The sequence below is a fragment of the Orcinus orca genome, chromosome 5 (assembly GCF_937001465.1).
Source record: "Orcinus orca chromosome 5, mOrcOrc1.1, whole genome shotgun sequence".
In the NCBI taxonomy this organism is placed as follows: Eukaryota; Metazoa; Chordata; class Mammalia; order Artiodactyla; family Delphinidae; genus Orcinus; species Orcinus orca.
Genome location: NC_064563.1, coordinates 99904516 through 99932151, shown reverse-complemented (window position 1 = coordinate 99932151; position 27636 = coordinate 99904516). Strand labels below are relative to the sequence as shown.

At 39.7% G+C, this 27636-nt stretch overlaps 1 protein-coding gene across 1 annotated transcript in view; it reads left to right on the top strand.

Moving 5' to 3' along the window:
- The first annotated feature begins 1298 nt into the window (after positions 1–1298).
- ZPLD1 (zona pellucida like domain containing 1) overlaps positions 1299–27636 on the top strand; it is a 481064-nt gene continuing 454726 nt past the window's right edge. The window contains exons 1-3 of the mRNA XM_004272088.3: positions 1299–6147; positions 13015–13119; positions 17007–17135. The gene's annotated coding sequence lies outside the window, so the exon portion shown is untranslated. The remainder of the gene's footprint in view (positions 6148–13014; positions 13120–17006; positions 17136–27636) is intronic.

Below are 27636 nucleotides of genomic sequence, written 5' to 3'. Positions count from 1 at the left end.
AAAGCCTTCTTTTTCTTTTAACGACTGCAGCAGTGTAGTATGTAGTACAGTTCCATAATCATTTTATAGGTAGTACTGCATGGTATTGCATTATGTGTATTTTTCATAATTTATTTAACTTGCTACCTACTGATTTAGTTTGTTTTCAATATTTCCCCATTTAAAAATCATTGCATTGCATAACTTTATGTATAGCATGTATCACACATTCCAAATAACTTTTATAGAATAAATTCCTGGAAGTGGCATTTCTGGGTCAAATGTGTGCATTTGTAATTTTGATAAGATATTACCAAATTGCCCTTCAGGGGGGTTGTATCAGTTTACCTCTCTCTAGCAATACAGGAGATGAAACTTGCCTTCCCATGACAGTACATAGAAATTTGCCACATTCCTTATCACGCCTCCTAGGTCTTCCACAGAATGGCTGTCCATAGTTTAAGTAATCCCTTACTGATGGACATTTAATTTATTTCAAAATTTTGAGTATTACAAACAATGCTGCCTTGAACATTTCGTGTGCCAGTTTGTGAACATCTTTCTAGGAAACACCTACAAGTGGAAACCTTGCTTCAAAGGATATGCACATGTTATGTTTTAACAAATAGTGCCAATTTCTTCATGAATAGGCTGAAGCAAATCATGCACCCCCAAAAGCATAACAGGGTATCAACTTCCACACATTCTCACCCAAATTAGGTATCATCAATTCATTTAATTTTTGCCACTTTGATTGAAATGTTGAAAATGAAAATAGGGCTTGAATTTTTACTTCTCTGATACTAGTGATGTTGAACATATTTTCATATAATTACTGCTTGAAAAGGGTAGTCAGTAAGAGCAAAGTCCTGGAGTGAGATTGTCTGGATGTGACCCTGGTGTTCTCACTTTATTACTCTTTGTAAGAGCCAACCAAGGCCAGGTTACTTCACTCTCTGGGCCTCACAGGGATGTTGTGAGGATTTCATGAACTAATAGTTGCAAAGTGCCTATACCATAATTTATTTGATTCTCCCGTTTAATGTCACTGGAGAAAATGTATATGTAGGCAGTACATGTACTCCTGTTCAGTTATGTGGAGACTTCTCTCATCTTTTCAATTTCTTTTTAAATGCCCTTCATTTCTCTTTATTTACATCTTACACATTTCTTTAACTTTACTCCTAGGCTTGTCTGATTGCCAAAAGAGTTGAACACACTATAGTTAAAGAAGAAATAATTTTTAATAAAATAATAAACTTTCCTGCTATCTAGTACTGAGTCATTGTGTTGATAGTTTATACAATGTTACAATTTTCAGGTTACTTTTATTACGATGTGTCCTGGCCCTAGAGCCCAGTATAATTAGGTCTGGATTCAAATCCTAGTTCTGATTTTAACACGTTTTTAATGAGTCTTTCGACTATGCCGTTTCACCTCTTTGGACCAAGTTTCCTTACTAGAAGTAAGGGAATTAGACTATGCTATCTTAAGGTCCCTAAAATTTTATTATTCTTCATATTCAAAAGACCCAACTGTCAAAGAGCCTGACCTGTGGGTCGTGGCCAAGTTATCACAAGCTCTTCAGAAGGAAATCCTGTGAACATAGGGTAAAGTGAACAAGAGATTAAAAATTCATCTCCCACACAATGCTCCTTTAACAGGATGTGTACTTCTTTTGCGAAAGTGATTCCTTATTTTCTTCCACAAATTCATGACCAGTGCACACCTCAGAGACCTAGTTCAAAGCCCCTCTCTAGAAGGCACCCCCTTATTGGCCTCCTTTGATGTGCCAAATGCCACACTGAGGGAGGGAATTCACTGTACAAATCACCACACAATAGAATGTTGATATTCATTACTATGGGGAAGATGTAGAACTTGATAGGGTTTAAGTCCCAGGAAAAACTTGGAGGGGGCTTGAAGTAAAATGCCACTGTGTGAAACTTGGGCCCATGACCTTTTCCTGGGACCGGTGTGGTCCAATGGCTGCAAATATTGTCAACTCAAACTGAATTGAGCAAATGATCTCCTTTAATAAAACTGGCACCTTGAACATCCTCAGATTACATTTATAATGTTATGTTTGGCTCTGTAAAGTGTTAACTCTGTAAGGAGGCTGGTGGAGAGGCATATAGGAGGAGGAATGCTAGAGAGTAGTAGTGAGGCAAGGGTGTAACCCCAAGGTATATCCCCTCCTTAGGAAGAGAAACCTTGGGAGTCTTTGAGTAGGAGTAACAAAGAGTTAGTTGCTATGAAAGCTGGGATGTGTTTGGTCTGGCATTTGCCCTGGGCTGTTGTATCCTCTCTCTAGAGCAGTCTTGAAGCTAGGAAGTCGAACAGATGGTAAGGACCCAATTAGGTGTCTGAGGGACAGAGAGAAAGAAGAACAGAGGTAACATTGCAAATAGGACAGGAGTCCAGAAGGATAAGCCACACCTGCTGAGGTGACAGAAGAATGAGGAAATAAAAAAACAGCATGTTGGGTGGGACCCACAGATTTTTCAGTCAACTAAATAAATGCTTTTCTTGGAGTGTGGACTAGATGTTATCTAGTTAGTCACCTTTTAGCTGCAAGCTGGGCTTTCTCACTCCTCCTCATAACTTTCCCCCTCATTTATTTACTAAAATACTCCACATTTATACATCATCATTGATGTGCTATTTACTAGCATTGATGTGGTCTCTGACCTTAAAGATTTTACAGCCACATTCAACCAACCAGAGCAGTATATAATTATACTTGTTCCTATCTTTCCTCTCCAAGCCCCATAATCTTATTTGTTAAGCAAACTCTTATGTGTGGCTTGCCATGTTTCAGGTAGTTTTCCAGATATTACAGATGCTTACACACTTAATGTTCATAAAACCCTTTGGGGTATGTGCTATTATTATTCTCATTTTATCTATAAGGAAACTGTGGGGAATAGAAGTTGAGTAACTCTCCTAAGGTCATATAGCTAGTAAGTGGCAGAGTTGAGATTTGAACCAGGGACTATGGCTCCAGAGTCCACAGTCTTAACAATTTAATCATGTTGCATGGTCTTGAATTTGGATTGGTATTTGTTCACAAAAAAAAAAGAAAAATATTTGAATGATGAATGCAAGATCTACTTTGAACTAATTTACTGTTGGAGAGGAAAATAGTTCATTTTCTTTTCCTTTTTTTTAAAAATAAAGCCAGTTGCTTCTAAGTTGTTTTTGAACCTACATCATTTCACTGTGCAGGAAATGACTTGGGAGCATAGGGTGCAATGAGGGAATGATTTAAGTGTCCATTAAGGTTTCTTTCAAAGCTCAGATGATTTCTGTGAAGCCAAAAGGAAAGATACTGTTCTTGTGTTCTCCTGGGCTAAAGTGATCCCCAAATCTGCTATTCTCTAGGTGGTTTTGCTCTTTTACTTATTAAACAACTGCCGATGGGATACCATTTATGCACCATTACTGTGCCACTTGAGATGGGGATCCATGTACATGATCCAAATACACGCATAGTATCTGCCATTAATGAGATTAAAATTTAATGAAGGAGAATAAACACACACACATACCACCTTTAAATAACATTCACAAATCTAGCAGTATGTAAGCAAGCACCCAAACAAGGAATTCAGTGGGTAAACTTTATGGAAAGCCTGGCTTTGACTACATGGGTAGACAACATGTTGAATTTACATGCCTCGCAGATTCTCTTAGTCTCATCTGTTTCAAGGACTTTGACCTTTTCCATTCATCTGCTCTGCCTCAGCTGCTGAGCCTGAAAGAGTCTGTGGTCTATGAGATTCCACCACCCAAGACTGACCAGCTCCATGCCTCTGGCTCCTCCTATCACTTTGAGACTTGTATGGAATATCACACTATTTAGCATGGGCTCTATCTTCCTAAGCAGCTCTTAATGGGTCCAGAAGATACAACCAAGAAGAGAGTTGACTTTGGCAAAAGAAAAATAGGAGCTGGAGAGAATTTGGGCTGATATGTATTCCTTCCCTTTCTTCCTTTAACAGACTCATCTAAGACATTTTCTCTTACCAACCTGTCTAGAGACATTCTGGGTAGCTGAGTATGTGACCTGCCAAGTGACTGAGATTTTTCAAGCTCATAGTGAAGTAGAAGCCATTGTTGGTACCTGGTTGGTGATTGTTACTGGCTGGTCGCTGTTTATTGGTGTTGTGGTTATTATGGAGATGCTTATCTCTTCTTGCTTGTCATCTTTCCCTGTCTCCCTTTCCGTTTTTTCACTCTTGTCCCAGGATTGTACCTCCCTAAATAAAGAAATATCCTATAATCATTGCCCCAGTTTCTGTTTTCTAGAAGTTTTGGAGTAAGACAGAAGAGAGGACAATCTTTGTAGAGTATAGAATATACAAAAGAATGATCTGGATTGAGAACATTTATGTTGGGAATAGCTGCAGTCAAATTTTAGAGGGCCATGCTGAGAGACATATGGATTCTTGGAAGGCTTTTGAGCAGAGGGGTGTCATAGTGGAAACTGGGATTTAGGTAGGTAGACCAGGTTGAAATAAAAACTGGATTGGCAGAGGTGGGGAGATCTGGAGGCAGGAAGACTAGTTATGATTTTTTTTTAACATCTTTATTGGAGAATAATTGCCTTACAATGTTGTATTAGTTTCTACTGTATAACAAAGTGAATCAGCTATATGCATATGTATATCCCCATATCCCCTCCCTCTTGCGTCTCCCTCCCTCCCACCCTCCCTATCCCACCCCTCTAGAGGGTCACAAAGCACCGAGCTGATCTCCCTGTGCTATGCGGCTGCTTCCCACTAGCTATCTACCTTACATTTGGTAGTGTATATATGTCCATGCCACTCTCTCGCTTTGTCACAGCTTACCCTTCCCCCTCCCCATGTCCTCAAGTCCATTCTCTATGTCTGCGACTAGTTATGATTTAAGTGTGAGGGTGAATGTAGGACCAAGCGGTAGAAATTAAATGGTAGATGAGGAACCTTAGGAAGGCCTTAAGCTATCTTGGTAAAATAAGAAGTCATTCACTAGATGTGAGTAAGAGGAAGGTACAATTAGGGGGATGAGCAAGAGGAGAATGTCAGTGTACCCTCCTGAGGTCACGCTCCTGAGCATCCACGGTTCAGACTGGGTCATGGTGCTTTATGCTGGGCCTGGCTGTGTGGCTGTAGGTCTTCCTGTTTTCCATCAATATGCTTTTAGGACACACACAGAAATTCTCATTTCATGATGAGTTGTGTACTATAAAAAAATTGCTGGAAGACTGATCAGATATTTACATGGTCTATTCAATTTGGATCTTGTTAATGAAATTTTGTTAATCTTATAAATTAATTTGTAAACAGATTAGTATTGATCTGTTAAATTTTGCTAATTAAAACTACTACTACTATGGAAACTGTTATTTACAGTACTTTTTAAAGAACAAACAGATGAGCCCTGTGGTTATATAGCAGTTGGCTTTTCTTGCAAAGCCACAGTAACCACTGAACACTCATGCACTCATGACTTTTGTCTAGATCTTGCTCTTCATGAGGAGGCAGAAGTGGGCGGAGCCAGCCACGTATTCATTCTGGATCTGAAATGTCAAAGTGTGTGCTCAGTTTATTTTTTGTAATCCTTAACTACATTTAAAAATACTTTTGATTACTTTTGTGTTGTTGAGTACTTTATACACTGGCCAGTTATTGAACACTTGAGTTTGTGATGAAGTTCCTTGTGTCCAAGACTGTTTGTTTGCGTAGAAGGGAGAATACTTAATGTTCCAAAGCACTACTTGAGTATAGTTTATATGCTGAGGCAGGTAGGCAGAGGTAAACTATAAACAGGGGAGATAATATATCTACACAGACTGTGAGATAAGGCTACTCAAAAAAGCCTTAAGTTAAAGCAAACAAACCAACCAGAAATATGAAGTGTTTGATTGGTTGTGCATGATATTATGGTTTCCAGGGACTTGGAGTGTTGTCTGGCTAGTGACTCAGGAGTCTGCTTTTGACTCAGCTAGTTGGTCTTTCTGTGGTGGCACAGGTGCCAAAACGCATCCTTTTTCAAGGGGTGGTATTCCAATAGAGGTGCCCCATTTGTCTTTATGTTGATGTGGCGATCGTCATGCTTATGATGGGACCTCATTTCCTTTGAGCCCTCACAATTGCTTTTGCAGAGATCAAGCCTGACCCAGAGGTGAGTGTCTCAGCTACTTTTTGGCTGTATTTATTGGTAAAGAGTCAGCTCTTTGTCATCGGTAACCAACTGGTTTCAGTTTCATCACAGGAAGCTGTGAGCCAGGAACAGCATTTAGAAATCAACCAAAGGCTTGTGGGAAGTCTGACCAGTCTCATAGGTGGATGGCTGAACAGGGCTGAGGGAGTTTCAGAAATGGGGGGAATTTCAAAAGTGGAGGGAACGTCATAGTTTGAAGTGATGGAGGATGGGCAAAAAACAACAAAAAACAAGCCATCTTAGCAAGGAAGTGTGAGTACAAGGAACGTATGGAAGAAAACTGAAGACACAAACTTTAAAAAAAAACTCTTATACACAGGGAAAAGTACATGCTATGAGTTGGCTCTATTAACCACGAAGATGCCTGTGCCAGAAGCTTTTAAAAAGTTGTTACAAGGTCATGGAAACTCTCTCGGCTTACTTTCCTTCAAGTCATTTCCAATCTTTCTACACATCAACTTACCTCAGTCCCCAGACCTGCTTGGCTATCTCACCTTGTCTAGGCTCAGTGGCATTTGGCTTAGGTCAGAACCATGATAAGTAGACCAATTAACCTCACACAATGCTGCCTGCAATAAATATCTGTTGGCATCATAAGTCTCATTCATGGACAAGATGTTTCCTGTATCTGAGCTGCCCATGCCCCAGAATACAGATGTACAGTATTTATTGCTCTATCTGACCTGTTAAGAAAGTTTTCTTTCTATGGAAAAAACATAAAAACAAAATTAAATGAAACTTGACTTACCAACTAATCAACCAGCCCATACACCCAAATCCCCCAAGATCCTCACCTCTAGAGAGTAATTGCAGGGACCCTGAAGTAGGCTGCCTAGATTCCCAAGGCGAATACCCACTGAGGAGTCTCCTAGGCTTGCAACTTTCAGATAAATACTGTTGTGCTGATGCCAAATGACATGGGAAGGCAGAAAATGGAAGTAGGATTATGCTATAGCAGGCTGGATTTGAGTTAGACAAAGGAGTTCTCTCCTTTGTCTAACTCAAATCCTGTCCTCAAATCTTAACTCTAGCTCTCCTGTCGAGGAGATACAGGACCAGGGGACCAAGTAGAGGTTATTTTTCCCATTCCTTAAACCAGCACCAAAGCCTTTCCTGACTGACTGATCCCCTTCCTTGACTTATTTTTCCCCATAGCAGTTATTCCATCTGACACATCGTATATTTTACTTGATTATTATTTGTCTCCCCCAACTAGAATGTAATCTCCATGAGGGCAGGGATTTTTTTGTTTGTTTTGTTCACTGCTGTCTCCCCAGTTCCTAGAACCATAACTGGCATAAGATACATGCTCAATATTTACATACATCTTTGTATATATTTATAAGTATTTGTTAAATGAATAGACTCGCTAGTGTAAAATCTTATTTACTTATTGGGCAGTCTGATTGCTTCTACCTTCAAACACATTAAATTTATTTCTCTTCTTAGTGATTCCTTATGCTGTTCACCTGCCTGGAACTTTCTACCTCCTCTTTGACTATCCAAATTTCACCCCATCTTCATGCCAGGCCTGGAAGACTTCCACCCCATCTTCTTTTCTTCTAGTATTTAGTTAATAGACATCCTTGGGAACTAAGAAGCTAGTACCTCAGAGGCCCCAGCTCCCTGCTACTTCTTGGGCTACCTTGAGGTTACCACAGTAGCAAACACAAGAATCTTGGTAATTTTGATTTGCATACTCAGTGCCCCTTCTGGATCTAGGAACTTCATTCTCAGCAAAGCTAAACCCTCACTCACTCAATATTTCTTTTAAATTCCAAGGGGTGTGCCAATAGGTACATAAGAAGGGGAAGGATTTCGTGACAGAGAGGGCTTCTTCCAAAGTAGAGTTTAAGAGAAGGGTTTAGAAGTAGATATCCCCACTGGCAAAAACTGACTAATCTTTTCAAAAAATTTTAAAATTTTTTATTTTTTAAAATTTATTTATTTTTGGCTGTGTTGGGTCTTCGTTTCTGTGCGAGGGCTTTCTCTAGTTGTGGCAAGTGGAGGCCACTCTTCATCGCGGTACACGGGCCTCTCACTATCGTGGCCTCTCTTGTTGTGGAGCACAGGCTCCAGATGTGCAGGCTCAGTAGTTGTGGCTCACGGGCCTAGTTGTTCCGTGGCATGTGGGATCTTCCCAGACCAGGGCTCGAACCCATGTCCCCTGCATTGGCAGGTGGACTCTCAACCACTGTGCCACCAGGGAAGCCCTAAAAATTTTTTATTTTTTAAAAAAATTTTATTTTATATTGGAATATAGTTGATTTACAATGTTGTATTGATTTACAATGTTGTGTAGAGCAAAGTGATTCAGTTATACGTGTACATATATCTATTCTTTTTCAAATTCTTTTCCCATTTATGTTATTACAGAATACTGAGTAGAGCTCCCTGTGCCATACAGTAGATCCTTGTTGTTTATCTATTTTATATATAGTAGTGTGTATATGTTAATCCTAAACTCCTAATTTATCACTCCCCTCACCTTTCCCCTTTGGTAACCATAGTTTGTTTTCTACGTCTGTGAGTCTGTTTCTGTTTTGTAAATAAGTTCATTTGTATCATTAAAAACTGACTAATCTTGAGCCCTAGATGAGTTATGGTAAACCTTTGAATGCATTGAACTCTAGTTGAACTTTTCTGATGAGGACTGTGCCTGGAGTAAACCAATGGAAGACTATATTTGCAAATACAAATTTATACATAAAGTATTGCAGAGGGCTATATGTTTTCCATTAAAGAGTAGGTTTAAAAAATTATTAGCTGACCACAGAGACCTGGGAGTAGCATATGAAAGAGAATTCTAGGGGAGCTACTTTGCAAACTAGAGGAATGTGGTATCACTTTTACTTCTTTCCCATGGTGATTGCATAGTGTGTGACAAGTAAAGATTGACTTCTACACAGAGATGAAGCATTTCCCAAGACCAATAGGGAGATTAATCTCACAATGATCTAGGATAGGTTAATGTTCTTCCTCCCTTTATTCAGCTTTTAGAAAATGGCTTATAATTTTTGTCTTCAGAGATGTACGGTTGCTTTCCATGAACAATAACCCACTAGGCCAGGTTTGGCTTAATGTTCAGACAGGTTCCGGCTGTAGCAGAGGTAACATAATCCATCACCTGAGGGCACATGAGGCTGCACCGGATTTGAAGAATAGAAGTCAGGAATAATCAAAGGGCATTTAGATACTGAGGTGAAGTGCTGATTTGGAAACACAATTTTAATGTGAGTCTTCCTGGCCTGGCATGAAGATAGGCCTCCTGGGGAAAATTTCATCCTTTTATCTTTGAGATATACTATGCGAAAGGTTCTGTGGGTAGCTTCCTTTCCAGACAAAGAGAAACTGATAGACATTGGGCTGATGATTTTCTCATGGCCAAAGAGGCCAACACAACAATCCTGGGTACTTGAGTGGTGGTGAGATGAGGAGAAGCAGGTGCTTCATATATTGAGCATCTCACCTCCCAGCATGGGATCAGCAGCCACCTTTGAACCTTTGGTCCTTTCAAATCAAATACTGGCAATTTCACTTTGATTACAGGGCCAATTACTTTTTCCTACTATAATCTTCTAAGTATTCAACCAGATTATGTAAAATTGCAATTAACAACCTGTGAGATCTGTCTTTTCTACAGACTTTGAGCACCAGCAGCATTCTAGTTTCTAGCTGTTGGATGAGTTAGAACTGATGATAACTCTATAGCAAAACTGAAACAAACTATCTTCATCCCAACTGACATTTTAAAGATGTCTATTTAACACTCCTACATTATTAAAGCAAGTAGTTGAATGGGAGAGCAAGATGGGCCTTACAGCAATGCATACCTTTTTGACTGAGGAAGAAGCAAGCAGGTGATTTCACTCATATTCTTATCCTTATGGTACATGATGAAGCAATAAATGCTGTGGAATCAATGTTATAAAAGCTGGGGACTCATAACATATTTTGAATATCTTATGTGGATCTGGGTCTAACCCAGGCATAGTGAGAAGCAAAGAGGGGAGTCACCTAATGTTATATTGTTACTTACCCCTGCCCCCGCCCCCCCCCCCCCCCGATTCCTTCTTATTCTTGTGAACAGAGATTTTTGAATCCAAAAGTAGGACTCACTTGTTTGAGCCTGGGATTCTAGGTCAAACTGTACCCACTATGTTTTCCATAGAGTAGTCCCTGTGCAGCTATGCCAAACAGTTTCATTTGTTTTACCAAGAATGGAAATGATCCAGAATTGATCAAAACTTGGACTTGCCACTTTAGAGCAGGGTCATTCCCTAAGTTGGCATAGAATCTCAAGTCTCTTTCTCTTTTCTGCTTCTTGGAAGTTGAGAGAATTTACGAAGCTGAAAAAAGAATGATGTTTTCCTAGAAAGAATTGAAGTTGTTCTTATCTTGCCCCTCGGTATACCATTCATCATAAGGTTACATATTTCCCCAAGGCAGGGTGGGAAAAGGTTTCTCAAGGCAGGGTGAGAAAGAAGCTTGTTGGTGAATGAGGGATGAAGAGTTGGTAGAGATAAAAGGAGAAGGACTACATTCTCACCACTATTATGCAACATAATTTTGGAAGTTTTAGCCACAGCAATCAGAGAAGAAAAAGAAATAAAAGGAATCCAAATCAGAAAAGAAGAGGTAAAGCTGTCACTGTTTGCAGATGACATGATACTATACACAGAGAATCCTAAAAATGCTACCAGAAAACTACTAGAACTAATCAATGAATTTGGTAAAGTAGCAGGATACAAAATTAATGCACAGAAATCTCTGGCATTCCTATATACTAATGATGAAAAATCTGAAAGTGAAATCAAGAAAACACTCCCATTTACCACTGCAACAAAAAGAATAAAATACCTAGGAATAAACCTACCTAAGGAGACAAAAGACCTGTATGTAGAAAACTATAAGACACTGATGAAAAAAATTGAAGATGACACAAATAGATGGAGAGATATATCATGTTCTTGGATTGGAAGAATCAACATTGTGAAAATGACTATACTACCCAAAGCATTCTACAGATTTAATGCAATCCCTATCAAACTACCAATGGCATTTTTCACAGAACTAGAACAAAATTTTTCACTATTTGTATGGAAACACAAAAGAACCTGAATAGCCAAAGCAATCTTGAGAAAGAAAAACGGAGCTGGAGGAATCAGGCGCCTGTACTTCAGACTATACTACAAAGCTACAGTAATCAAGACAGTATGGTACTGGCACAAAAGCAGAAATATAGATCAATGGAACAGGATAGAAATCACAGAGATAAACCCACACACATATGGTCACCTTATTTTTTATAAAGGATGTAAGAATATACAAAGGAGAAAAGACAGCCTCTTCAATAAGTGGTGCTGGGAAAACTGGACAGCTACACATAAAAGAATGAAATTAGAATACACCCTAACACCATACACAAAAATAAACTCAAAATGGATTAAAGACTTAAATGTAAGGCCAGACACTATAAAACTCTTAGAGGAAAACATAGAACACTCTATGACATAAATCACAGCAAGATCCTTTTTGACCCACCTCCTAGAGAAATGGAAATAAAAGCAAAAATAAACGGATGGGACCTAATGAAACTTAAAAGCTTTTGCACAGCAAAGGAAACCATAAACAAGATGAAAAGACAGGCCTCAGAATGGGATAAAATATTTGCAAATGAAGCAACTGACAAAGGATTAATCTCCAAAATTTACAAGCAGCCCATGCTGCTCAATATCAATAAAACAAACAACCCAATCCAAAAATGGGCAGAAGACCTAAAGAGACATTTCTTCAAAGAAGATATACAGATTGCCAACAAACACATGAAAGGATGCTCAACATCACTAATCATTAGAGAAATGCAAATCAAAACTACAATGAAGTATCACCTCACACCAGTCAGAATGGCCACCGTCAGAAAATCTGCAAACAATAAATGCTGGAGAGGGTGTGGAGAAAAGGGAACCCTCTTGCACTGTTGGTGGGAACGTAAATTGGTATAGCCACTGTGGAGAATAGTATGGAGATTCTTTAAAAAACTACAAATAGAACTACCATATGACCCAGCAATCCCACTACTGGGCATATACCCTGAGAAAACCATAATTCAAAAAGAGACATGTACCACAATGTTCATTGCAGCTCTGTTTACAATAGCCAGGACATGGAAACAACCTAAGTGTCCGTTGACAGATGAATTAATAAAGATGTGGCACATATATACAACTGAATATTACTCAGCCATAAAAAGAAACGAAATTGAGTTATTTATAGTGAGGTGGATGCACCTAAAGTCTGTCATACAAAGCGAAGTAAGTCAGAAAGAAAAACAAATACAGTATGTTAACACATATATGTGGAATCTAAAAAAAAAAAAAGGTTCTGAGGAACCTAGGGCAGGACAGTAATAAAAATGCAGATGTAGAGAATGGACTTGAGGACAAGGGGAGGCAGAAGGGTAAGCTGGGACGAAGTGAGAGAGTGGCATGGATATGTATTCATTCCCAAATGTAAAATAGATAGCTAGTGGGAAGCAGCTGCATAGCACAGGGAGATCAGCTCGGTGCTTTGTGACCACCTAGAGAGGTCAGATAGGGAGGTGGGAGGCAGACACAAGAGGGAGGAGATATGGGGATATATGTATACATATAGCTGATTCACTTTGTTATACAGCAGAAACTAACACAATGTTGTAAAGCAATTATACTTCAATAAAGATGTTGAAAAAACAAAACAAAACAGGAGAAGGACTAACCTGTGAGCTCTCTTCAAGAGGAACAAATACAAAGTATTAGCTTTCTCTGTTGTTTGTGTTTTTCCTTGCAGATACCTTGACCGTGAAGAATGGTTTCAATGAGGACAGAATGACTTCTGACAGGAAGGTTGGGAGCTGTGACATGCAGAAGAAAAATGAAGCCAATCAGCATGGAGGTATGTCATCACTACTGGGTTTTACCTTAATCTACACTCAGTTATCAACTTCTTTTCAAAATGGTTGGCACTCATTCAAGAGATAGCGTACATATTCTGACTTTGAAGTAATGGAAGAACTTTCAGGTACAGTGTATTGAAATAAGTCTCACCAGTTTCTTCCCAGACTGTGAATTCATTAATATATCTATCCATTCAAGAGTCATTTTGTTTACTTATTTATTTTGTATTGATTGATTGATTGATTTTTGGCTACATTGGGTCTTCATTGCTGTGCACAGGCTCTCTGTAGTTGTGGCGAGCAGGGGCTACACTTCGTTGTGGTGTGTGGGCTTCTCATTGCTGTGGTTTCTCTTGTTGTGGATCAAGGGCTCTAGGTGCGCGGGCTTCAGTAGTTGCAGCACGTGGGCTCAGTAGTTATGGCTCACGGGCTCTAGAGCTCAGGCTCTGCATCTGTGGTGCACGGGCCTAGTTGCTCCGCGGCATGTGGGATCTTCCCAGACAAGGGATCGAACCCGTGTCCCCTGTGTTGGCGGGCAGATTCTTAACCACTGCACCACAGGGAATTCCCCAAGAGTCATTTATTGAGAGCTCATTATGTGATAGGCATAGTGGTAAGTACTATAGATTATCAACCACTTAGTTCCTAGAAATTTGAAATATTGCAAGCCAATTATGAATAAGACGGGATCCTGATTGACTCCAGAGATGCCCTAGTTGTTGCTCAGAAGTCAAGGTACTAGCCTTCTGTGTGCTATTCTCTGTGTGTTATCCTGTATAACATTTACAGCAAGTGAACCCTTATATTTTTCAGCATGGATCTTGTGCCTATTGTTATTTACAGTGTAATGCTACAGTGATACCTGCATAAACTCACAGGCACGAATTTAGGAAATTCGTGAATTGATTCGTGAATCAAAGAAGAAGTCTTGAGATAAGACAGAAAGAAAGTACCTGACAAAAACAAGGAGAAGTACACATTGTTGGGTGGGAGGGTGGGGGAGGAGAAACAAAATTGTAACCATCAGTAACAGGACTCATGAATAAGTTACCCTTTTGATGGTCACAGTGAAAGGAATGTAGGTGATGAGAGCCTCCAGTGGAGAGGAAGAATGTCAAAGAAGAGTTAGTAGGTGGCCTGTGCCCTTCTAGTACCTGGGAAGGAAAACAATGAAACCCTGAGCAGTGGCAGCCAAGGTCAGGGTTAGTAGAGAGGAGGTGGTGGTTTAGCTGTGGAGCTCGGGCAGGACTTTCCTGGCCACTTTAAGGCTCAGTGTATGCTGTGCAGGAGGGTGTTTTATGGAGAGAGTGGGCCAGCTACCAGTGAAGATGTGGCAAACACACTGTGGGAGGGGTTGAAGAATCAGACTTAATGTCTGATTTCTGTGATAGCTTAGAATTTTAATTAAACACCTTAACCAAACTTCCTAGTAGGAGGGTTTGTCCTGTATTTCAAATGTTTCCCAAGTGCTGGGAAATGGAAATTTTCAACTGGCAGCATTTCATAATTCTGATTACCTGGGGAAATTAGTATAGCAAGTATAGGTTTCATTCTCAAATCACACATACCTCTTCCCCAAGAAATGTAAGTTTAATCATATTGTTACTTGAAGTGTCAGTTTCTAAGAAGGTTGAGTTGCAGCATAGCCTATATAGGAGCGATGCATTTTGAAGAAATCTCATGTGCGCTCCTACACTCAAATCTCAGAGAATCAAAATAAGAACCTCTTAGTTTGTAATAAACAATCAAATCTCAAGTGAACTCTATAGCCATTTGAAAAACACTGCTGTCCTTTCTTCAGAGGTTAATGCTAATAGATGTCTTGGGCCCCTCTTGACGGTGGGTGTCATGGTGCTGGAATGGTAATGATAACTCAGCCAACCAGTGCTTGTCTGAACACAGTCTCCTGAGAGCAGGTGCTGTGAAATAGAAAAGACAAGGAAGACACAGGAAGACTAGGTCATGAAGGAAGATGAGTTCACTGTCAGGAGTGTTTGGATTGGGAGAAATACTATCCAGTAACTATGGAAGACAGCAAAGAAAAGTCATTAACCCATTCCAAATGGTGGGAGAAGAGAAAAGCAAAGTGGGGAAGTGAGGGCAAAAAAAAAACCCATCACCAAATTGAAAAGAAAACACTTCTAACAAAAACTAGATTGATGAATGACCTTTAGCTGTGGAAAGATACTATTCTAATGAAACATGAACTGAAAGGATTTCTTCTGAGGGCTAATTTACATTTTTTCCTTTTCAGTCTTCAACATATTTTAGTAGATGCATGGTTCTGCATGGTTAGTATCTTTGTCTCTCTGAAAAAGAAAAATGGGTCAGCTTGATATAGCCTGAGGTACGTAGTCAGTCAGGTGATCCCTGTGAGAGACATGACTAAAGTCAGATCAAGTCTTGTTAGGAGAGGGGACATTTGGGGGCTTGCCCTGAGGTGGTATTTTATGATTTAGTTTATGGAGGGATTTTCCTTCCCAGCTGAGCATGGCTGACACTGATCTTGTTTCAGGGAAGCAAGACTCTTCTAAGAGGTGCTGAGGGCATTTGCCCAAGTACTCCAATGGTACTTGGATGGAAGACATTTGTGGTGGGCAAAAAATAGCTCCCCAAAGATGTCCATATCTTTATCTGAGAACTGTGTGTTATATTACTTTACACATGAAAAGGGGCTTTGCAGATGTGATTAAGGTAAGGATCTTAACATGAAAGATCCTGGATTATCTAAGTAGGTCTGATCTAATCACACATATCTTTAAAAGTTGAGAAACATTCATAGCTGGGTCAGAGACAGATGTGTTGATAGAACAAGGATCAGATAGACATACTGTGAGAAGGACTCATCCCACAGTCGCTGGCTTTGAAAATGGAGGAAGGGGGCTGTGAACCAGGGAATGTGGGTGGCTTCTAGAAACTGGAAAAGTCAAGGAAAAGGAGCTTCCAGAAACAAACACAGCTGACCTCTAGAATTGAAAGATAATAAATTTATGTTGTTTTAAGGCACGAAGTTTTTGGTCATTTGTTATAGTAGCAAAAGAAAACTATCTCTTTGTTGTCTCTTGCTAGTTTGTTTCATGAATTCTGTCTAAATAATAAAGCTGTCATGTCAGGCTAGCTCCCTAAGGAAAATCTTGACCATAGAACATGATTTTAAAGGCTGATTAAGTAAATAGGCCTACCAGTAGATACTTCAACACATTAATATATTCACTCTTTTTACGCACAAATAATTTTTGAGCCCCTATTATCAGCCAAGCATTTTATTAGGTTCTGGGATGAAAACCTGAGTGATGACAGATTCCATCCTGCCCTCGAGGAGGAGCTTATGGATTTGTTGGGGGAGACCGACTATCAAACCAGCAATTCCAATGTATGGAGTGGATAAACTTGCCTTTCTTTGTTGTCCTCACTATGGGTATTTAGAGTTCACCTTCCTTTACTAAGTTAAACCAGTCACCACTCCATCCAATTTTCATCTTCCACAGATTTGTTTAAATGTGGGGTTTATTGCCATGTCTCTTGTTCTTTTTACCTGTTTCTAGGGGTAATGAGGCTTATATCTCCTGTGTATTATTGACGTTGGTTTTCTCTTAGGAACTTGGTGCAGCGTGACCCTGCATTATCCTTCTGGAAAAATAAACCATAAAACAATCCCTCCCTGTGCTAGTGCTAAAGTAGGAGAAAGGAAATAAACAAGGCAGCTTCCTGAACTATAGCCTTGATTGCAGGAGGTAAGCTAGGTACATACAGAACTTGCAAATAATTTAACATTTCTTTCTGCTGAGGTAGTTCAGAATAAGTTGGACTAAATTATGAACAGGAATTATTTAGTAAATAAAATAATTCAGGTCATAATTTTTTGTTGCCACCCATTATTTTCTAGAATCAGAAATCCTAAAGAACCTGTTGGCAGCTTCTCCTGGTGAAGACATATCTTCCATCACTGGTGATCAGCTTCCTAATTCTGACAGATACATCTGCCCAGGAAAGTACCTGGACCAAGAATAACTAGGTTAGTCTTTCTCCCTGCCCCCCACCCCACTTCTTTTGTTGACTATACTAACAAAGGGACAGTATCAGGCAAAGGGAAAAATACATCTATTACCAAGCAAAAATGTTTGAGAAACTCACATCTGTAGAGTTCTCTGCCTGTTAACATCTAGTCAAATATTTTTTTCTGAAAGGATGGCCTTCAATTCCTTTCCTGTGTTTTAAGGTGATGCCCTTTTCAAAACACAGCCCTGATTCATACAGATTAAATAGTGTTTGGATTGGCCAGAAAGAGAATATAAGAAGTGGATGTACTTATTCATTTCTGTTGGTCCTTTCTTTAGATTTCAGACATTGTGGTTCTGTGGCAAGTCTGGTCTCTTTGGCTAACCTCTGCAGGAAGGGTACAGTGACACTGGAAGGGAGCATGCAGAAGTGGCAGGTGAATGAGAGAAATTATGTTGAGTTAAATCCATTCAGGGAGGTGATTTGTGGCCATGTGATAAAATGTACAGATGTTAATTGCTTTTCCTCTTCTCATGCATGATTGCCTTGCTGTCCTACCTCACCTGTGTGTGCCTGCAGAGAGTACATGATAGATGTTACAAATAGGAGGTTCAGAGAGGATGTAGTGTGAGAACAAAGGTGCTGGGAGTTGGCGCATGACAGATTAAGGGAAGAGCGGGAGACAAGCCTGGGCAGAGAAAAGAAGCAATATTCAGGCTAGAAGGGCAGACAGCCAGAGCCTGAGATTATCACAAAACCCCAAAGGCAAGGCCGTGAATTGATAAGGGATTTCCCTGTCTTCCATCACACACATGAAGAAATCATCTTACCTATTCTGAAGATTCAAGTGTCTAACTAGAAATTCCATTTGGGATGGAAAAATGCCAGAACTGTTCCCCACCCTCTAACTGATTTGTTCACGGCAATCTTCATACCAAAGCGACATGTCACGTTTGACACAGATGACATGGGCACCTAGGGAGAGATAATTCCCAGGCTCCAGCCATGCCTGACACACTCAAAATTTAGATATCCAGAGAGGATGAGGAACCTGCACAGAATATTTAACAGGAGAAAACACAATGGGGTTGGAGAAAAATCAAGAAACATTGGGCTCACAAAAGCCAAAGAGGAGAGTTTCATGGAGTGAATTGTGGAATAACAGAGAAAATAGAATAACACGTGAAGAGATGTGTCTACGTGTCTACTGGATTTGGAAACATGATATGGAAGGAAGCCAGGTTAGAATGGGTTTTTCATTAACTAATTCTTGCTGTCCACACAGATTTTGTTTTTGAGTACTTATTATGTAGCAGACATTATTCTGGGTGTTTGGGGATTGATGGATGCGAAAAGAGACATGATGTCTACTTTCATGGTGGCTCATGGAGGGAGGCAAATAAAAAAGAAAACCCCAATTACAAAGACAGGAATGACGTTGGAATATTGGAGGAAGTAAAAAAAAGGTCATTTAATCTAAGGCATAGTGATTGACAGAATGGAAGAATTAAGAGAAAATATGAGATGACCAGGGGCCGGATCACAAGGGAAAGGTCTTGTAGATTACATGGTAAAGGATTAAAATTTTATTCCGCATGCAACGGGAAGACTTTAGAGTAGATTTTGCATGGGTGCAATGCGATTTGATTTTAAAAGTGAATGAGAGGTGAGGAAGTGGAGATCATAGAGTCAACTTCCTCAAGATATGTGCTGGGTAGAGTAGTAACTAACACTTTATTTAATGCTTGTCATGAAACAGTCAATATTTTAACTATTATTACCATCACTAATTTAATACTACCTACTCCTACAATGGAGCAGGAGCTATTATTAGTCTTACTTTGCTTATAGGTAAGGAAACTGAGGCACAGAACAAAAGTGGAGGTTTTTTTGTTTTTACTTGCTTGTTTTTATTTTGATAGGACAGAGGTAGAGCTTTTATTTTAATAAGAGAGAAAATAGAGAATATGGGCATAAATTCAGGTAGGTTTATTATTTGACAGAAGTTATGAGCTTACACCTTACGGTGTTAATTTTCTCAGTGCTCATCAGTTGAGGAAGAAGGAGCTGGGTGGCTCAAGGGTGAAAAGTGACCTGGTGGGAGAGTAGGATATCAATGTGCTGGGAAATGTTTAACAACTTGTTTTCCTCTAAAAGCTTATCCTTTACAGTTAGATCTATAATCTGTTTATAGTTAACTTTTTTGTATGATGTGAGGTAGGCATCAAAATGCATTAGCTTTCAGATGAAAATCCAATTTACCCAGCACTATTTATTAAAATGACTATCCTTTCTTTAATAAATCACAGGGTCACCTTTGTCAACTAGTTGACTTTATATGTCTGGGCCTGTTTCTGGAACCCTTCACTCTGCTCCATTGGTCAGTTGAAAACCTTTGTTTTTTCACTAACATTTTCAGTCTCTACAAGGAAGGCTCAAATAAGACCTCTTGGGTTTGCTTTTACAACTATCAGGAATTTTATTGAGGTCAAGTATAAATATCTACATATGAAATATAAGGTCTCCCATATTATCTTCTCCAAATACAATGTGAGATAGATAAGAACTAGTACGATGCACTGCTCAGATTCTCCTACAGGACAGAAAGTCTTATTTCTTTAACTGCTGGGAATGCTGTCAACATCTAGCCCTTAGCTGCCAGTCCTCTTCAGGATTGCCATAGACAGCTACCTGGCCCAAAGTCATGTCCCCTTCCTGGGGCAGCTCACATCAAACGACTCCTCTTATGGACAGCTGTTATCATGGAATGAGAAGCTAAAGGGCTCAGGAGGCAGAGGCACTATGGAGATCAGTGGAACTTTACCTGTGTCTGCTGGTGGAGATATTCCTCTAACTCTGAAAAGCCCTGAGTTGCAACAACAGGAAGCTTCTCCAAGAACTTCGAGAATCTCCCTAAGTGGGTCACCAGGAGTGATGGTAAGTGGGGCCACTTCTACTTCCACTTCTTAGTTCCTGGACCCATGTATTCAACCTATTAGGGATCTATTAGGAACCATTTAAAGGTCAACGATTTAAAGTACAACATTCTAAAGGATGGCACTCCTGTGCAATACTCCTTGCAAGGTATTGCCTCTGATCTGTCATTTTAGTGAGTTCTTCGTATAGTATGAGCTAGTAGATTCTGCGGTCACGTGCTGACTCCTGTACTTCCTTTGTTGTTGTTCTCTTGATATGAGGTGATATAATGTGGGATGCTGGGACAGTGGGTCAAATACCTTCCAAGCTCTCAGGCCTGCACATAGGAGAGGCTAACCCCTACCTGGAATATTTGCATATTAGTGTAAGAATGAATTGTTACCTTTTCCAAGGTGGAAGGGGTCTAATGTGGTCAAATACCACGAACTGGCTGGTTGGGTTTTTTTTTTTTGAATTTTATTTTATTTTTTTATATAGCAGGTTCTTATTAGTTATCCATTTTATACATATTAGTGTATATATGTCAATCCCAATCTCCCAATTCATCATACCACCACCCCTGCCACTTTCCCTGCCTTGGTGTCCATACGTTTGTTCTCTACATCTGTGTCTCTATTTCTGCCCTGCAAACTGGTTCATCTGTAACATTTTTCTAGGTTCCACATATATGCATTAATATATGATATTTGTTTTTCTCTTTCTGACTTACTTCATTCTGTATGACAGTCCCTAGATCCATCCACATCTCTACAAATGACCCAATTTCATTCCTTTTTACGGTTGAGTAATATTCCATTGTATATATGTACCACATCTTCTTTTTTTTTTTAACATCTTTATTGGAGTATAATTGCTTTACAATAGTGTGTTAGTTTCTGCTTTATATCAAAGTGAATCAGCTATGCATATACATATGTCCCCATATCTCTTCCCTTTTGCATCTCCCTCCCTCCCACTGTCCCTATCTCACCCCTCTAGGTGGTCACAAACTGCCAAGCAGATCTCCCTATGCTATGCGGCTGCTTCCCACTAGCTATCTATTTTACATTTGGTAGTGTATATATGTCCATCCCACTCTTTCACTTTGTCCCAGTTTACCCTTCCCCCTCCCCATATCCTCAAGTCCATTCTCTAGTAGGTCTGTGTCTTTATTCCTGTCTTGCCCCTAGGTTCTTCATGACCATTTTTTTTTAGATTCCATATATATGTGTTAGCATATGGTATTTGTTTTTCTCTTTCTGACTTACTTCACTCTGTATGACAGACTCTAGGTCCATCCACCTTACTACAAATAACTCAATTTCGTTTCTTTTTATGGCTAAGTAATATTCCAGTGTATATATATGCCACGTCTTCTTTATCCATTCATCTGTTGATGAACACTTAGGTTGCTTCCTTGTCCTGGCTATTATAAATAGAACTGTAATGAACATTGTGGTACATGACTCTTTTTGAATTATGGTTTTCTCAGGGTATATGCCCAGTAGCAGGATGGCTGGGTCGTATGGTAGTTCTATTTTTAGTTTTTTAAGGAACCTCCATACTGTTCTCCATAGTGGCTGTATCAATTTACATTCCCACCAACAGTGCAAGAGGGTTCCCTCATACCAGTTAGAATGGATATCATCAGAAAATCTACAAACAACAAATGGTAGAGAGGGTGTGAAGAGAATGGCTGGTTGGTTTTATTATTGTATAATAAACCACCCCATAACTTAGTGACTTAAAATAACAATTCTGTTTTACTCATGATTTCCTGGTTTAGGAAGTCAGGAAGGACTCAGCTGGCCAGTATGTCTCTGGTCCACATGGCTGTAGCTGGGGTGTCTGAGGCTAGAGGATTCACTTCTAAGGAGGCTTTTTCCTCAGATGTTTGGAGTCTCTGTGTACCTTGGCCTCTCTCTCTCTCTCTCTCCGTGACATCTCGTTGTTCAGGGCCTCTATAGTTGGCTTGTTTTCTCATAGCATGGTCATCTCAGGGTAGATGTCTCAAGCTGCTTATTTGACAGCTGGTATCTCTCAAACAAGAGTTCCAGGAAAGAGGTTTCTGAGAGGTCCGTTCTGAGAGGTGCATTCTGAGAGGTCTAGGTAACAGTTGCAAGGCTTCTTACAACTTAGCTTTGAAAGTTACAGAATATCTGTTTTTTTTTTTTTTTTTTTGTGGTACGCGGGCCTCTCACTGCTGTGGCCTCTCCCGTTGTGGAGCACAGGCTCCGGACGCGCAGGCCCAGCGGCCATGGCTCACGGGCCCAGCCGCTCCGTGGCATGTGGGATCCTCCCGGACCGGGGCACGAACGCATGTCCCCTGCATCGGCAGGCGGACTCTCAACCACTGCGCCACCAGGGAAGCCCTGTATTTTTTTTTTTAATATTTATTTGGCTGCATCGGGTCTTAGTAGTGGCATGCAGGATCTTTCTTTCTTCCTTCCTTCCTTCCTTCCTTCCTTCCTTCCTTCCTTCCTTCTTTCTTTCTTTCTTTCTTTCTTTCTTTCTTGCTGCATTGGGTATTCGTTGCTGCATGCGGGCTTTTCTCTAGTTGTGGCGAGCAGGTGATACTCTTCGTTGTGGTGCACAGGCTTCTCATTGCAGTGGCTTCTCTTGTTGTGGAGTATGAGCTCTAGGCACACGGGCTTCAGTAGTTGTGGCACGTGGGCTCAGTAGTTGTGGCTTGTGGGCCCTAGAGCGCAGACTCAGTAGTTGTGGCGCATGGGCTTATTTGCTCTGCGGCATATGGGATCTTCCCAGACCAGGGCTCGAACCCATGTCTCCTGCATTGGCAGGTGAATTCTTAACCACTGCACCACCAGGGTAGCCCAGCATGCAGGATCTTTAGTTGTGGCATGTGAACTCTTAGTTGTGGCATGCGAACTCTTAGTTGCAGCATACGGGATCTAGTTCCAGTGATTGAACCCAGGCCCCCTGCATTGGGAGTGTGGAGTCTTAGCCACTGGACCACCAGGGAATTCCCCAGAATGTCTATATTTTTATTGGTAAGTGAGTCACTAAGGCTCAGCCTGGATCCAAGAGAAAGGAGGAACACATTCTACCTCTTGATGGTGGGGATGGCATGTGCATAAAGGGAAGAGAGGAATTGATGGTGGCCACATTTGAGACAAACTACCACGGTCTCATTGAGAGTCCTGTAACAGGAAGTTAGGGTTGACCTGTTGTTGGCAGATAGGAGATTTGGCAGTAGCAATAGCTAGATCAACTTTGGTAAGTGGGAGCCCATGGTTTTCATCTCATGCATAGCCTCCATTTCTGCCACCATGGCTACCTTTCCATGCGCCCAATGCAAGGGATGGCCAATGAAGAAGCTGACGTTATGTCTACTATCAAATAATTTTATCTACTTGTGTGCTTAGTGCTTTTTCTGTCATAGATTCTCTTTAGGGATTATATGCAATACAATACCTTCAGACTTTGAATCCATTTCCATATGTCCATCCACATGCTCCTACTAGAGATTTTCTTGACCCCAGTCTTCCAGTATTTCTCCTTCCAAAATCTTGATCAGTTGTACTAAGATATTCTCTAGTGACCACATTCCCCCCACCCCCTTTTTTTAATCTCAAACAGATGTGCCACCCAAAGCTTGGCCCAATGGGAGGATTTCCTCTCACTGTTCTCTTTCAGAATCACCCTTGAATAGGAATATAATTTGGCCACTGTCTACTTAGGCTTACACCCACATACTGAGCTGACCAATCCATGGACCAAGCTTAATCATTTTTCCCTTCATGAGTATTAGTCAGTATTCACCAGAGAAACAGAACCGATAGAGGAGATCTATATCTATATCTATATCTATATCTATGTCTATATCTATGTCATCTCTATCTCTATATCTATAATGTATATGTATACCTGTATATATACATAAATATATGTATAAATATATATACATAAATTTATTATAAAGAATTGGCTCATGCTATTATTGAGGCTGGCAAATCCAAAATATATAGAACCAATGTTCCATTTTGAGTCAAGAGGCCAGAAATTTCTGTAGAACCAGGAAGAGCAGATGTCTCGGTTTGAAGGCCATCAGGCAGGAGAATTCTCATATTCAGGGGAGGATCAACCTTTTGTTCTATTCAGATCTTCAACTGATTGCATGAGGCCCACCCACATTCTGGATGGCAATCTGTTTTACTCAGTCTACCAATTTTTTTTTTGATAGGTAAGAACTAGATTTATTGAGAGAGATATGCACTCCATAGAGTGTGGGCCATCTCAGAAGGTGAGAAGCCTACCAATTTAAATGTTAATCTCATCCAAAAACACCTTCATAGAAACACGCAGAATAATATTTGCTCAAATATCTGGGCACCCTGTGGTCCAGTCAAGTTGCCACATAAATTAACCATCATGGTGAGCTAGTTATAAAGTAACTGCTATGTGGCTGTATGTGTGAGCTGGTGCAATAGTGGTGGGTGACAATGACATGCAGATCTAGCTACCTGCTCATGGAGTTTACTTGAACCCTCAGTCCCTGTTCATGCTCAACCTCAGATGTTCCACTTGCCTCTCATGATGGCCTGCTGCTGGGCCCTCGGGCCTTATTATGATTTTGTGGGTCTGACAGCTTATGATCAGCAGTTCTGGACAGTGGTGCACTTGATGTTCCAGGAACAAGCTCTCCATCTCTACCATAGTTCAGTAGAACAGCAGAATTTGTTGTTTGTAAGATGTACAATTCTCCACTGCAGGGGTAGGGCCTTGCTCTCTCGCTAGTGCTGTCACAAAGTTCACACAACATCTTTTCCCACTCCTTAGACCTCCAGTGCAATAATGACTACTGGTCATATGATTCAAGAAGCAGGGCCCCTTGCACCACAACCTGGGCCTGCTTGCTTTCTCTTTCCTGCTTTGGACTCCATAGAAAATGGGTAATGTCCCAGGTATGGCATATCCTTTCAGAACTCGAACAAGCTGGTTTTGTGTTGTACTTATTGATGAGAGATACAAAGTAAAATAATCGATCCTTTACTTTGGAGGAAATGTCCAGCATGCTCTAGACTATTAAGCCCCTAAAAATTTAATTGATATGACAGCTCCCTGAGTATTTGTAGAATTTATCTCCCACTTTCTTATGTCCTGAGGGATGCCCAGGTGGCCCAGGCAAATGTATTTGGTTAAACACTATTGTTATCTATTCTAAGTGAATATGAACTGTTTCTGATTTTTTTTGATAAGATTGGATAATAATGCATTTGCCAGATCAATTGTCCCAACAACATTTATGGAATATTCCTTAATTTTACTACTTATTAAAATGTAACTTCATATATGCATGAGTGATTGGGAATTGCTACTTTGGTCCACTGATCTATTTGCCTATATTGGTGCCAGGGCCACACTTCTTTGGGTTTTGTAACATTATATTATGCTTTGATACTTTGTAAGGCATGCTTTTCCACACCATTTATATATCTTAAAGTTTTTAAAGTTATTTTTGCAAATTTACTCTTCCATAAACACTTTGAGGTTAGTTTGTGAAGTTTCATAAAAGAAAGCTATAATGGAACTTTCATTGGGATTAAACTAGATTTATAGATTTTGCTGTTGAATAAATGATTTGAGAGAATATGAATGCATAAAAGTGAAAAGGGTAAGAGGAAGTTTGAGTCATAGACACACATAATTTTTGATAGACATAAATAGGCAAAACCCCCTCTTGAAATAAATGTCCTAAAACTCAGTAGTCAGATTTTTTTTTTTTTCTGATGGGAATGTTTTTCATGAGCTACAGACTACATTTCCAGAATATTGAGGAATTTTCTTAATGCACTGTTTCTGTTTTTTTGTTTTTTGTTTTTCATTCTATAATTGATTGAAAGTTCATGTAGGAGATCCAGGAACAAAATGTATAGCAGACATTGTGATGAGTTGCTCAAATTCCCCCACTTTGGGAGTGAATTCTTATCAGCTGTTAGCTGGAAGTGCTGGCAGCAAGCACTCCTCAGATGTCAGCCCACTCTGAGGTAAATGCCTCATCTGAAGGGTCACTTCTCCCCCAAGCATTCTGCTTTCCCGGGGCAGCCCATAATTGAGTGTAAAGGCCTGTAATGTAAACACCCTCTCACCCCAATGTGGGACAATCCTTGTGTCAGAACTCCCCGTGGTTGGCTGAGGCTTTCGTTGAGACTTTATTGTAGTATAACAATCATAGAGAAGATGCACAAAAAGAGTATATAGATGGGATTAATAGATACACACTATTATATATAAATAGAATAACAACAAGAACCTACTGTATAGCACAGGGAACTAAATTCAGTATCTTGTAATAATCTATAATGGAAAAGAATCTGAAAAAGAATTTATATATATATATATATATATATATATATACACATACACATATACATAACTGAATCACTTTGCTGTGCACCTGAAACATTATAAATCAACTATACTTCAATTAAAAAAAAGTATATAGATGAATGTTATCACAAAGTAAACACACGTGGTAGCTTTACCAGTAGCCCTAAGCCCTCCTCATGTCCCCTCTCCAGCAAATACTCCTTATTCCTCTCCAAAGTTAGCCACTACTCTGACTTCTAACATCAAAGCTTAGTTTGAAGTATGACTTTCATATCATGAAATTTGCTGATATTAAGCATACGGTTCAATAGAATTTGACAAACGCATTTACCTATGTAACCCACAACCCTGTCAAGATACAGAGTATTTTCATCACCCCGGGAAAATGCCTTATGTCCCTTCTCAGTCCACCCTTACTCCCAGAAGCGACTACTGTTCTGCTTTCTATCACCATAGATTAGATTTGCCTGTTCTAGAAATTCATATAAATAGAAGCATATACTATGTGTTTTTTGGTGTGTGTGTGTCTAGCTTCTTTTCATTTATCATAGTGTTTTTGGGATTCTTTCTTGCTGTTGTGTGTATTAGTAGTTTATTCCTTTTTGTGACTGAGTAGCATGCTGTTGTATGAATATATCATATTTTGTTTATATACTTTCCTGTTGGACATCTGAACTGTTTTCAGTTTTTGGCTATAATTAATAAAACTGCTCTAAACAGTTTTGTACAAGTGTTTTTGTGGACCTAGTTTTCATATCTCTTGGATAAATACCTAGGAATGAAACTGCTGAGTCATAGGGTGAATGTATGTTTAACTTTTTAAGAAACTGCCAGTTTTCTGTGTTACACATACACCTGTAATATATGAGAGTTCTGGTTGCTCTATGTACTTGATAATATTTGGTATTGTGAGTCTTTTTCATTTTATCCATTCTAGTGGGTATAAAGTGGTAATCACTGGGGTTTTAACTTGCATTTCCCTGATGACTAATGAAGTTAAACATTTTTCATATGCTTATTGCCATGCCTATATCTTCTTTTGTGAACTGTCTTTTTAAAAATGGAAATATAGTTGATTTACAATGTTTCAGGTATACAGGAAAGTGATGCAGTTACACACACACACATAATACACATATATATACATATATATATTCTTTTTCATATTCTTTTCCATTATAGGTTGTTACAAGGTATTGAATATAGTTCCCTGTGCTATACAGTAGATCCTTGTTGGTTATCTATTTTAT